Below are 14,299 nucleotides of genomic sequence, written 5' to 3' on the forward strand. Positions count from 1 at the left end.
ACCACTGGTACACCAGAGAGATGGCAGAGCACAAGGGGCTCACACAGTTACCTTGCTCGATTCCAGTGGTACTGCCAGAATTAAAGTAGATAATTCTTTGTATCTGACAATGCTGACAATATATATTTCCAACCAATTCATAGTCTGGAGGCTTTGCTATGGGGAAACTCTGCCCCCACTTTGTTTATTTCTCTTGAACTTAAAAAAAACATCAAAAAACTGTCCTCAATCTGGGTATGTTATGATTTTTCTGAAGCCTCTTCTAGGACTTTTATTTTAGTTGGACTATCAGTGTTGACCTGATTTCATTTTCTGCAGGTAGCTTCATCATCCCAAATTTTTAAATGTTGACGAATTTTTTGGTGTGATTTTGTCAACCCTACTACTTGGTAAAAATCCCCTCTGTCTGAATGGTCACCTCCTAAAACAGATGATACTGTCCTGGACATTCCCAGCAAAAATTCTGAAACATTCACAAATATTTCTTGAATACACGAGTACATTTCCTAGTGTTGCAGGGCTGGGAGTGAGTAACGATGATAAAGCTCTAGAAATAGTCTTTGTCCATGTATGTCAGAGCCCATTTGCAGATAAGCCTGTCTTCTGATGAATTAGCTGACTCCAACCTAATTAGCTTTGAAACAGGGCTCCTTTGCAAGTACCAAAGTGTATGACTTCCAACAGAACTAAGGCAAGCAAACCCAATGTAAAACCCGTTAGCAGAACCCATTGGTCTTCAGTACTCTTGGAAGGTTGCCAGTCTGCTTCCCACTTAGGCAGGGGTTTTCCAATCCAGTTAATTCATAAATAAATTATCATTAATGTCCAGGGTGGTTTGGAATGGTCACAAGTTATTCCTGAAAAACAAATTATTCATGTCGCCATTTACAATAGGCCTTATCTTCTGAAACAAGTCAGGAATCACAGAGGTCTCATACATCTTGAGTATAATTCTCAAGAATATCCTTTGGATTCATAGGCAGAAAGGTCTTGCTTCTTCACTATATAAACACTGAAAACTGAGTATCTATTGTTTCTCTCAATAAATTATCCTTTTCCATCTCTTCCTTCTACCCATCCTCCAATGGCCTTCCTCTTTGCTTTTTTTCTGTGTAGTGAAAACTTGTAGTTAACATGGTGAAAATCATGACACACATGTAAGCTGTATGTAAAAAAAGAAGACGTGCTCAGACACAATGATTGATTGATTCATTGGCTAGGAGAACAGGCTGCGAAACACTAATATATTTACTTACCTGGGCATTTTGATGTCATTTGGAGCTTATTACCTTTGCAACATTTGCTTCTTCTGAGAAATGAGCCAGTAGAGATGTGACATTCATTTTAGCTCAACATTCTTAAGTCTGTTTCTGAAAAGAAAAAGGTACCAGCAGCTATAATCCCCACTCCCTCTCCCGAAGGGATCTGTGTTAGAGGTTAGGACATTGAATCAGACATCATACTCTCCATATGGCCACAGACTCTTTGTTTTGATCTCTAACATGAATTGCTTAGTGAATTTCAGTTTAGAAAAATGAATAAGGAAAATAATAGCTAACAGTTATTGAGAACCTTCTGCGTGTCAGACATTGCCCTGAATCCTTAGGACGTTGTATTATTTAATTCTTACCACAAGCCTAAAAGGTAAGTACTATGAGTATCTCTAATTTAAAGAGGAAGAAAAATGTGACAGCATGGATGGACCTAGAGGATATTATACTAAGTGAAATAAGTCAAACTGAGAAAGACAAACCAAATAATCTCACTTATATGTGGAATCTAAAGAACAAAATAAACGAACAAATAAAACAGAAACAGACTCATAGATTCAGAGAACAAATTGATGGTACTAAATGGGAGGGGATTGGGGGGCTGAGTGAGAAAGGTGAAGGGATTAAGAAGTACAGATTGGTAATTACAAAGGAGTCACAGGGATGTAAAGTACAGTATGGGGAATACAGTCAATAATATTGTAAAAACTATGTATGGTGTCAGATGGGTACTAAACTTATCAGGGGGATCACTTCATATATTATATAAATGTCCAACAACTATGTTTTACAACGGAAACTAATATAAAATAATATTGAATGTTAACTATAATTTTTAAAAAACGTTATGGGGATATAAAGTACACTGTAGGGAATATAGTCAATAATATTGTAATAACTATGTACAGTGTCAGATGGGTAATAGACTTATTGGGTTATCATTTTGTGAGGTATATAAATGTTTAATCACTATGTTGCTTGGTACACCTGAAACTAATAAAAAATAATAATAATAAAGCAGAGAAAATACAGAGAGACTAAGGAATTTGTTCAAGGACACAGAGCCACGGAGTCTCAGAACCCAGAGCTAATGAGGCAGCCTTTGCTCATAATGACTTCGCCTGGTAGGACAAAATGCTGATGCTTGTATGCAAACAGACAGAGTAGGCCTCACAGCCCCTGGTCAGTAAGGAAGCTTTTATGTAGTGGTGTTAGTGTGTGTTCTTCAAATGCAAAGCTGGAGCTTACCTAGTGGGAGAAGGTTAGATTTTCCTCCCAGGGATGTGGTTGTTTTTCAGGCTTGCCCTTAGACTTTCATCCTATCAACATTCTGAGGACATTGTTCATTATCATTCTACTGCAGTAATTCATGAATATGATAAAATAGAACTGCCTCTTCAGTAAATAAGGGAAGCTGAGCCTACCGTGCATAAAGAGACCTTTCAATTAGTCTGGAGAAATTCAGCATATAGATGCCCCACAGTATTTATTAGAAAAGCACTAGACCCTCCATGCCTGAGCTTAGGGCAGTCCTTTTTTTTTAAGTTTTTCCTAAGATATCTGCATTTCTATGTGATACAGCATTTATCGTTTCGTTAAAAAGTCAACTTATTGAATGTTGTGTTGCATGCTCTTAAGGGTGGCATACCATATTTAAACAGGTTCAAATTTTGAGGGTGATTTTTCAAATTAATGTCAATAAATCCTCTGGAAATTTTGAAAATAAAAGTTTGTTTAAGTTGAGAAATAGACAAATATTCATGCACTCAGAGTTATTTTTAATTTTTTCTTAATATGTTTTAAATATGTTGGTTTTTGCTAAGAAAATATAAACAAAACCCAATTATGAAAAAAAATTTCCAAGTTTATATTAAGCTTATCCCATGAGTGACATAGGAAAATCCCTCTTAAGAGAAATGACATTGCAAAACAGGCATAGAAACTTTTTCTTTTTCAAATAGAAAATGCATCCTGTTTCTAAGCATTTTTCATTATATTTGATAGTTCATTAAACTTTTTTTCTCCACGTGGATTTTATCAAACTCTTTTATCCTGTAATAGTCATTGACTTACTTCCTATTTTCTTCTCCTCTCTCACCCTTCTTCCTCCTTCTTTTCCTTTCTCCTTTTTTCTCTTCTTTTCTCCTTTCCTTTCTCCCTTCTTTTCTTCTTTCTTCCCTTTCTTATTTGTTTCCTCCCTCCTTCCTCCACCCCTCACTCCCTTTCTTTCTCCCAACGTTTACTAATGGCCAGACACCTATGGTACTTTACCTGTGTTATTTTACTTAACACTCATAATACACCATGAGATAGGTACCCTTATTTGTCCTATCTGTACAGTAGATGATGAAATCAATGGTCTGAGAAGGTTAAGTGACTTTTGCAAGTTCACAAAATCTGTAAGAGTGGAATCAGAATTCAGTCCTAGGTCTGTAATAACCCAGAGCCCTCATTTTATTGCTTTCCATACAATGAGTATTTCTTTTATAATTGGGAAGATATTTTAATCATAATAAAATTTAACGATAGGAAAATAGCTATGATCCTCTAAAAGAAGAAATTAGTCAAGAACCAATCTAATCTAAGACCACTCTGACTTTTTGGACCGGCTACAGGAAAGTTACAGAGCAGCAGACTGACACAGATTAATAACAACAAATAGTTAACACCTACTGAGAATCTAAAAGGTAGGTTCCATAGCCTTTATAAGCATTAACTCATCCTGTGCTCACTGCAAACCCATGATATAGATACTATGTAATTGTCCCCATTTTAAAGACTAGGAAACTAAGGCACAGGGAAGTAAAGTAACCTGTGGAAGGTTCTGCCAGAGCATGTCCTCCTAACCACGATGGCAGACCACTTGTTGCCTGTAACACACACACACACACACACACACACACACACACACACACACTCTTCCTTTTCTTGGGAAATGCTGAGCCAGTTAACTTCACAACCAGCCATTCTCTTGCAGTTCAGATCCATAGCAAAGAGAAGATCATAGCATATGCTTTCCCCATGGAGGGAATCAATTGCTTTCAAGCCACACATTCTTTATACAAGTGACACATCTGAAAAGAGCTGTGTTTGTGATTAAGGACTTAAAGGGGGATGATGTGGAGAGGATTAAGAGGGTAAAGGGGGTCAAATATATGGTGACTGAGGGAGACTAGACTTTGGGTTGTGTTGTAAGCACACAATGCAATATACAGTTGATGTATTATAGAACTGTACACTTGAAACTTATATAATGTTATTAACCAATGTCACCCCCACAAATTTATAAAAAAAGGATTACACACACCAAAAAAATGTCTTTAAATAGAGGGGAAAAAATGCCACAGATAACAGAAGAGAAAAAGGAAAGGCCAGTTGAATTCACCCATAGTAAATGTTAGAAATTTATAAGTCAACGTGATCGTTTCATATGAAATGCTAAATTCTTCTTGGAAATCGTCTTATGGGAAGATGTAGTTTGTTTAGTATTTTAGAAGTGCAATTTGTTTTTACCTAAAAGTTCAAGAGTACTTTACCCAACGTACTTTAAAAGGCTGTTTTGGTGAGTACCTGATCAAATGGGGATTTTTTTTTTAATTTTAACTAAAGAAAAGAACATTTTATTGTAGTGATTTACAGAATGTTACTGGAGAGAGTATTGTTGGAGAGACTGACAGGTGCTAAAATCTTCCAAGTAACGAGGGAGGGGGCTCTTGATTGAGAAAGGAGGATAATAGTCCGGAAGAAGCAGTGCGGAGCAAGGAGAACACCCATCTGACCTCCAGGCAGAGTGATGCGAGGATGAGGGGGAGAAAGCACTTGACTTTCGTTCACTGACACATCCCAGCACCTGCAGTGAATGGTGCCTCACACGTGGTGGGATCTTAGTATTTGTTAAAATGGATGAATGATAAGGGATTTTAATTGTGGCAAGAACCATTGGAGGCTGGTTTGGGAAGCTAGCTCAGGTGCATTGTGAAAGGTGGGCAGGTTGGAGGGAGAGGCCAAAGGCAGAGAGAGCTGTTAATGGGCCATTGAATGGTGCAGATAAGAAAGGAGGGACTGGCCTGTACAGTGGCAGTGGGGACAGTAAGAGGGGCCTCCGTGACTTGACAATGGTGAAGAAGAGGGTGGAGGTGACCACGGGATTGTTGGGACCCTTAAGTCAGGAAACACAGAGAAGATGAGTGGGGGGTGGCTAGTAAGGAGTTTGGTTGGAATATGTGGGTTTGATGGATATTCAAGGGAAGATGCTGAGCTGTAGGTAGGACTCCAGGGTGCACTCAATAGAGTATCTTTATCTAGGGAAGGGTCGGGATAATGGGAATGGGGTGGGGGGGTTAAGAAGATTGTGGATGGGGCCTGGGGACAGCAGTCTTGGGGTGAGGCTGAGGCTGAGACCTTGAAGAAGGGGAGTTAGATAGGGCATGATTGGTGAGAAGGACTTTCTAGGTAAAGAGCAAAGAGTGAGTAGAGGGGTGAGAGAGCTGGTGGATTCCGGGCAGGCTGAGTGATCCCAGCACAGAGGAAAGCAGTAGGTGGAGCTAAGGCTAGAAGAGGGGGGCAGGGGCAGGGTGGTGGGGGCTGTGGGGGCTAAAAAAAAATCTTTTTCCTCCTACCTTCCAAGTTCTTCTAGCTGGGTTAATTATCGAATTAATGGACAGAATAACAGGAGAAAATCAAATTTTTAACATGTGCGTGGGGAATTCATATAAACATGAAAATTCCAAAGACAGTGAGGCAACCTTAGGCATATATGACATTTTTGGATGGGATGCAGTATTAGATTTCAGAAATGAGAACGGGCGATTTGCAGAGAGTTGAGAAACTGCACAACATACATGACCAGAAAATTCTTGCTGGGCACCTCAGAAGCAGTGGGAGACAGTGGGTATCTGCCTGCAGCCCTCTTATGTTACTATACTTAATTCAAATCAGGCTAAGGCGAACCTCCATCCTAAGATTTCCTTCCTGAAGCAGGTTTTTCTGTTTGAATCTCTTGGGCAGGAAAGTAGGGGAGGGTCAAAGGTTCTTTCTGAGTCTTGTTTGTTAATAAACAGCTTAATATCAATATCCCAAGAGGCAGTTTTGGGGTAGCAACATTTTGGTTTCCCTTAAGGATACTGATTCTGCTCATTTTACGTGCGCTGGGATAAGATGACACCCCACTCTTGTAGAACCAGGCCCTCTCCACACAATGTCTGGAAGGGGCCCTCTTCAGAAAGTGGCCACCAATAACAGCACGCGCGTGTCAGCATGGAACCGCCTCTCACCTCTCCGATATTCAGGCCCACGGCAGCATCTTCTCTCTGCAGAATATTAAGAACAGCCTGGAAGCTTTCACAGAACTCAAAGCAAAACTCTGGCGCAGAAAGACTGAGAGAAAACCGTTTCTAGGATACTGTGATAAAGCTGGTGGACATATCACCGCGCCGATAGCACAGCCATCCTGGGTGCCTGGGCCGCCTGTACGGATCGTAATCACTGTTTTTGCACTTGTCTGGCCTTATTGCCACAACTGTTAGACCTGACTCTGGCCTGAAAACCAGCTTCATCAGGGCTTCCTCTCACCATCCCATGTCATTGTTGTTGTTTATTGTTTCCTTTAGAAATAATACCAAAGTAAGCAAGTTTACAGCAAATAAGTTAGCCCTGACCTGGGAGTGCACCCACCTGGGCCCGAGTCCTGACTTGGAACCACTCTTGCTGGGTGGCTCTGCGTAAGTCCTGACCCCCATCTAGGATTCACTTGCGTCCGTACTAACAGCTAACAGCGAGCTCTCGCCGTGTGGCTGGCCCTGAGCTTACTGCTTGGCATGGATGACCTCATTATGCTCACAATAATCATATATGGTAGACACGCTCGTGAGCTGCCTTCTGCAGGCGAGGATTTGGAGAGATGGAAAGGCAACTTTCCCAAGGCCACGCAGCTAATAAGTGACAGAGCAGGGTTTGAACCCAGGCCTTGAGCTCCAGGGACCCTGTTTTTCAGATACTTGGCTATACTGTACAATGACGAGAGTGGCTTAGGTGACAGGTCATCTTCCTCCTACTGCTAATTCTCATGTCCCTGACACGTTGATATGCCCTCACCCGTCCCAAGCAACTAAAGGAAAGGCCCCATATAAAACCGGAGCAGCAACAGCAAGCATCGCTCTAAACACACAGCTTTCATCGAGCTTGCCTATCTTATCTCAACCAGCCTATAAATTACTTAGCAGTCGGTCACTAGGGCTCCTCAGTGCGTGGGTCCTTTAACAGTAGGCAGCGACTGTTTCTGAGACCTGTCAGCTTTGCTCATTTATGCTCTCTATCTGGCTTCTTCAGGTATTTGTGCGTGCAGTGCCTGCTCCTAAAATTAACTGGGCAGTGGTCTAAAAAGAAGAGGAAAGAAAACAGGAGAGGAGGAAGGAAGGCAGGCAGGCAAGGAAAGGAGGAAGAAAGGAAGGAAGGATGGAGGGAAGGAAGGAGGGAGGGAAGGAAGGAGGGAGGGAAGGAAGGAGGGAGGGAGGGAGGAAGAAAAGAAAGAACGAAGGAGAGGAGGAGGATGGGGGAGAGGGAGGGAGAAAGAAAGCTGGAGAGAAGGCAAAGGTATTTACTTGAGGAGTTGGAGAATCCTCACAGATAATGTGGGTGTGTGTACTTTAGTTAAAGTTATCATAAGCTATTGTGGTTTTTAAAGGATTTCACATTGGCCACAGTCTCTCGTTCCAAGAGGCTTTTAATATGCCATAGAAGGAGCTATTAACATTCTCCATAGTTAAATGATCTTAACACTTTATAATCTTAGCATCCACTTAGGTAAATAACTTCCTCTCTGAATATAAACTTAAAAATGCCTTCACAGTATTTCCCCATCCTATTCAGTGAACGTACATTAACGTTAGGATATGTAATTTATTATATTCAATATCATAGAAGGAAAAAGCCTGTTTTCTCATTGGCTTGTTCTCAATATTAAAATATTTTATGAGTAAGTCAGAGACCACTGCAAAGGCTCTCTTTGTGATGATCAGAATTAGTACAATTTAAAATGTCAACATTTTCTCTCTCCCCACCCCCACATAATTACTGAAAATTCTTATACTTCTTTCCATAAATTAACAGCCTGTTCTTAAAAGTTCTGAGGGAAACACTTGGGAATTACTGGGAAAATGTTACAGTCCCATTTTTTTTAAAACTAAACAATAATTCTCGTCTTACCAAAAATGGATATGGAATTAAGCACCACGGGAAGGAAACGCAGCTTTGCATTTAGAACACAGACCATTACTGAGAAGCAAATTCACTGGGTTTACTCAGAAAAAACTGTCCTTGGCCTTGGGGGCAGTTTCCCAGCATCCTATCTGTGATCACGCTGTGTACATTCCAAGTATATTTGGCATATTTTATGTTTTCAATGCTGCACTTAAAAAGTACCTGGTTTTATGTTGTCTCGTTAGGGCTTGAACTTGAAAGTGTTTACTAGATTTTTGAAATGCTTCAGTTGTTAAATGAGATAAAATTCTCAGCCAAGAAATATAGAACTCGGGCCTTGTTGTTAATTACCAAAGAAATACTTGAGGACCTTCCTGTTATTAGCATATGAACTTTGAGGCTCCTGGAACTGAGAGACCACGGAGTCCCACGCAGTCTTCTGTGCCTTCTCGCTTCCCACCCCAGGGGGACTCTGTCTTTGCTCTCTCTCCCTTCCTCACCCTTTTCCTCTCCACAAATAGCCTTCTTCCTCCATCCTTTCCAACACAGGGATTCCCAAATGGCTGCTTCTCATTGAAGACTTTAGTGTGGAATAATGTGTGACTTCCTCTTTATAAGGGTAGCATTTAAATGCATATGGCAGTGGGCAACCTGGCTGATACAGTGTCACTCTGTCAATGTAGAAAAGGTACAGTCCCCCTATCACGTGGGGCAAAAGGAAGACAATTGATGGGAAAATGTTGCTTGGGTTTTGGAATTCTTCGTTGGAGCGTTTTAAAGGCCTTTTGAAGCAAGAGTCTCAGACAGCTGGGGTGAATGTCATCAGGTCACTATTTCCTTATGTTAGAGGGCTCGGTGAAGGAGAGGCCAAGTGTGAGCATGCAGGGAAAGGAAATAAACGTGGAACAGGCAGGAAAGGAGCGTCCTCGGGCACAGGAAGACAGAGACCCTGGAGAGGAAATGAAGGAAAGGCAGGTACCACAAACTAGGCCAAGAACAGGAGTAAACACAGCCCAAGCACCGAGGGTTCTCATATGACTCTGCCTGCATCCGCTTGTTCTCTCATTCCCCCACCTAAGGATGATGGCATCCACCCCAAGTGTTTCCCAAACCAGGCTGTGTAACAGCATCCGATGGAAAGCTTAAACACATATATTCCTGGGCCCCAGATCTCCTAGGGAAACAAACCCCGAATCTCCCCACCCCCCAGTTTTCCAGCTATTCTCAATGTGAGCCAGCTTGGGAAACACTGATTTGCAAAGAGCTGACCACCACTCAGCAACCAGGCCTGATGTTGTGAGAAGGGTGTTTTCCATTTGATAAAACACAGCTGTAAGTCAATATACATAGTGCACAGATTGACACATGTCAGTCGTCCATGTCATGGGTTCAGAAAGCTGATGGTTAGAACAGCCTGTGGATGGATAATCCTTTTTATGAAAAAGCCACACTATCTAGAGGTGACCTTTTTGCTTTTAAATAAGAATCAGAGATCAATAGAGATATGTCTTAAATGAGAAATCTATAAACATCCAAAACAGCCAGATAAATTAGGGTAAAACCACTATTTGAACTAGAAAGCAAGCATATCTGTGTGGATCCCAGGAGTTACTTGGCTGACTGTCCCAAGTTCTGCAGTCTGTAGGAATAAACCTTCCCTTTTATATTTAAATTAAAGAATAAACCTTTCCTTTTTTATTTAAATGAAAATTACTTGGACCCCAATGGACAAAGTGTTGGAGGTTGTCCAGTGCCCACCCCACTATTTTTATGCATGTTTAAACTCCAGTGGATGGGGTTAGCTCTCCTGGTCACTTCTTGTACTGATTTCCTCTTTTGACTGAATTTTGAATCTCACATTTATCTCGCCTGACATACACCCTGCACCAAGCCACATACAAACCCCTTGCCTTTGGTTTTCCAAACAAATGCTTTTTTTCAGAGGTCTAGGGGTTACCAGAAGTGCTTACATCACAACATAGCACAGCGAACAACTTTAAAAGTATATATTAAATATTCTTTCTTTTGTACCTCTCTGTGAACAGGAAGAGTCTCATTCATTGTCTCCTCTCTGACTCTAAAGATTTTATAAACTTCTGAATTCCAAAAGTGAGTTTGCACTTAAACAGTGTATAAACATTTTTTTATCTCGAGATATCATCAAACTGTCTTCCAGATTTACCAGTTTATTAATATCAATTTATATCCCCATTAACTGAGTCCAATCACTTAATTTCCATCATTCTCTCACCAACAATAGATAATATTTGTATTTTATATATTTACCAATATTACAGGCAAAATATATTGTCCCAATATTTTCACTTGCATTTGTTTGCTGATGAAGAGTTTGAGCAGCTTTTCATAAATTCAGTGGCCAGTTGTACTTATTTATAAACGATTGTTTTCTTTTTTCTATTACTTGGTGATTTTCTTATTGATTTGTAAAAACTCTTTGCATTTTAGAGATAGTAATCCATTGTTTTATATGTTGCAAATATGTCCCCCAGTTTGTTTCTTCTCTTAGATTTTCAGTGGTTCATCTTTTCCCATGGGAAAGCCCTTGCGATTGGGATTGTTTCCAACTTTCCAATGACCTACCTGGGGCTCGGTGGGAAAGCCCCCAGATCTAGAGCTATTGGTTTGATGTGGGCCAGCCTTTTTGGTATTTTGTTTGCTTTCCCCTCTTCTTCTTTTTTTCCCCTAGCAAACCTTTATTTTCTGTGGGACACATTTAGCACTTCAGGGTTACACCCAGCTGGTGCTTTTTGTTTTCTCCTTGCTAAAAGGAGAAAATGGCAGATTCTCTTTTATGATGGGCCAGCGTTGGCCCTTCCTTTGGGGTTTTCTCATCAGCTCTCTGAGCCTCTTAAGAGTTCTTTTCTTTTCTTTTTTTTTAACTTCTACTCTTCTTCTAAGCTTGAGGGGATGTGGCTACTGCTAGACCATTATTTGCTGGATTTGGCTCATTTTGTTCATTTTGAGGAAAAGGGACTTTGTCCACCTGTGTCTAGGCTGATTCTTTTCTCAGAAACTTAGCCTTTACTTTTGGTGCTTTTCTGGTAAGTGCATTCTATGTCTTGGGTCCGCCCGAAGCCACTCTTGCTCGGGGCACAGTTTAAAGTGGACCAGCAGCATGGCAGAGACGTGAGCAAAAATGTACACTTAGACCCTAGTGAAAGAAATCCTAATCTCCTCTCCTGCCAAAAATTTCCATAGAAGGTTTTGTGTCCTAAATAGGGCCGTTGGCAGCATTTAATATTTACACATCCCAGCTATGTTTTTTTCACAGAACTGGTAGCTCTTTATTTTCTTCAAATGTGCTTCTAACGTGCACATCTAGGAGAGTAAATGTGCTTCTTTCATAAAATATTCTCAGCTGTAATAACCATGATTGTGTTAAGAGATATAGGATGTGATAAGCCCATAAGCATGCGCTGGGCAATAATACCAGCCTTTCCATCTCCAGTGGTTCTCACTGTTTCCTGTTCTTAGGAATCACCTGGGAGGAAAACAAACAAAAACAAAACAAAGAATCACCTGGGCGATGTTACAATCCAGTTTCCCTGTCCCTGCGCCCAGAGATCTTGACTTAGTAGGTAAAGGTGGAGCCCAGGAATCTGCATTTTTAATACCCACAGAGATGGTTCTGATATCTGTGGTCCTTAGGAATGAATGGCTTCGAGTTCAGAGCAAGATATCTTGACATTTGGGACATGATAATCCTTTATTGTTGGGGGGGGGGCTGTTCTGTACTCTTTAGGATGTTTAGCTACAACATCCTTGGTCTCTATCCACTAGATGCCAGTAGCACCCCCCCCCCATTATGACAATTAAAAATGCCTCCAGACATTGCCAAAATGTCCCCTGCGGGGCCAAATCACCCTCAATTGAGAACTGTCAACCTAGGGGAAAATAAATGAGAGGCTGTGAATTAAAAACAGTTTTTATCTTCACATGCAGACGTTCATACCCTGGCATTGATTTCACTGAGCAAATTAGATAAATATTTCTGAGCATCTGGTATGCACCAAGCCTTTTATATAAAAATGTTTAATTTAATCATGGCTACCTCTTTAATATCTTATAAGACAGAAGGAAATGTTCTTGTAAATTAGTATTTGTTGAACATGCATTTTCCCCCCTAAGTTAATAGTCCCCATAGTTTTCTATAGGATATACCAGAATGTTAAAATTAATATTAACAAAATTAATATTAACTCATATTAAAATACAATATTAACACTGACGTTGCTTTAGGAAAGAAGTAATTCAGAATAAAGCCAGTGTGAATTGCTGTACCTTCTCTAATAATGAAATAAATTGTGATTTATAAAATTTACACTTGTTTTAGGAACATATGAAGAAAAGAGTGATGATGCACCTGCCATAGTACTTTATAAAATCTCACCTCTGCTGTAATTTTAGAATCTTCCCTTCGTGAGTCTATGGTCTGTATAAATAAATAACTGTACCCAAACATGCTCATTTCAATGTGAGTTTTTCACATGATAGTAAAATGTTAAAAATAGATCACAATGTAGGGCACCCAAATATTTAACTCCTTAAGTCAAAGACATGAGGAGTGGAAGGAAGAAAAGAAGGGAAGATGAAGGGAATGAAGAATGGAAGGAAGAAAGGAAGGAAGGAAGGGGAAAGAAAGAAAAAGAAGGAATTGATTGAGACAGAAAGCAATTGATTGAAGTAATCTCTGGTTACCAGTAAATTCTATTGAAATTCAAGAGTGACAGAGAGAAACCTACAAAAAAGCTGGTTTGTACTGCTAAATGCAAAGAAAAAGAAGCCTATTTAACATCTGGAACCCTGAGGACAACAGCTGATATCTCTATTGGAGACTTTATTCCCTCCCTGAAGAAAGGTGTGAATAAAGTTCAAAGCAGGACAGGCTTTTCTTGGGAGGGTGCTATTTTGATGTGTCATTAGGATGGACAGGCTTTCTGGGTAGTTCTCCATGATCTCAGTTCTTTGTGTTGGAAATCAAGGACTTTTGTAGGCTAGGAAAGCTGTCTTTCCCAGCTGTGATTGGCACACAGAATTGACTCTTAGAAGAGGACCCCAGAACCTTGGCCAGTAGTTCCAACCTAGGATGGAGACTCAAGGAGAGGAGGAGGCTCTTGCAAAGCTGGAGAGAATCATTGAGAAAATAAAAACCCTGATCACGCCTGGTGGAAAGTTGAATTTAAGAAATCTGACTTTATATTATTTTCCTCTGCAGAGAACGTGCAGAGTAAGAGAAGTGCTTGCTTTTCCCGATGCTGTTTGGTGTGAGGGTTGTTTCTGTATGTGTACTCAGGATTTCTAGACAGTCCATTTTCAAAGGGTCATTAACATTATTTAAATATTCATGGCGGGGGAGGGGATTACAGACTGAAATTTCAGACAGCTGGGGAGTGAGGGATGGCTGGCCACCCGCCTGATCGAGCCCCACGCAGTGTATCAGCTGCCTCCTTCCCCACCGCTGGCTTTGTTATAGCACGGACTTCGACACCAGGCCACCGGCTGCCACAACGGGGAGGGCAGCATGAAGGCTCTGGCGAGCCAGTGGGCCACAAGCATCCCCGTCCACACTTCAGCCTCTGGGCCACATCAGGGAGAGCCCCCAAACACATGGAGACCCCATCCTTGTCACAAAGACACATTTCCCAACCTCCCCCAACGCTCTTACTTACCTGGGGACAGTCGCGATGCTGGGTAGGGGTTGAGGGACTCGTTTGCCCCTCAGCAGCTCCTGGCGTGGTGAGCGCACCCATGCTCCCACACACTTGCTCAAACACTCATCCACACCTGTGTATACACACCAACACCCACGT

The 14,299-nt window shown here is 41.0% G+C and overlaps 1 protein-coding gene and 1 long non-coding RNA gene across 7 annotated transcripts in view; one reads left to right on the top strand and one right to left on the bottom strand.

The window, feature by feature from the left end:
- PALM2AKAP2 (PALM2 and AKAP2 fusion) overlaps positions 1 to 14,299 on the top strand; it is a 428,602-nt gene that overhangs the window by 307,119 nt on the left and 107,184 nt on the right. The gene's annotated exons all lie outside the window — the stretch shown is intronic.
- LOC109379326 (uncharacterized) lies at positions 813 to 6,575 on the bottom strand. Its single transcript, XR_002123180.1, has 3 exons — positions 6,545 to 6,575; positions 1,257 to 1,370; positions 813 to 1,162 (listed from the first exon to the last, which is right to left on the bottom strand). It is a non-coding gene; the product is annotated as an uncharacterized LOC109379326 (long non-coding RNA).

Source organism: Hipposideros armiger, unplaced genomic scaffold, assembly GCF_001890085.2.
Source record: "Hipposideros armiger isolate ML-2016 unplaced genomic scaffold, ASM189008v1 scaffold_24, whole genome shotgun sequence".
Classification (NCBI taxonomy): domain Eukaryota; kingdom Metazoa; phylum Chordata; class Mammalia; order Chiroptera; family Hipposideridae; genus Hipposideros; species Hipposideros armiger.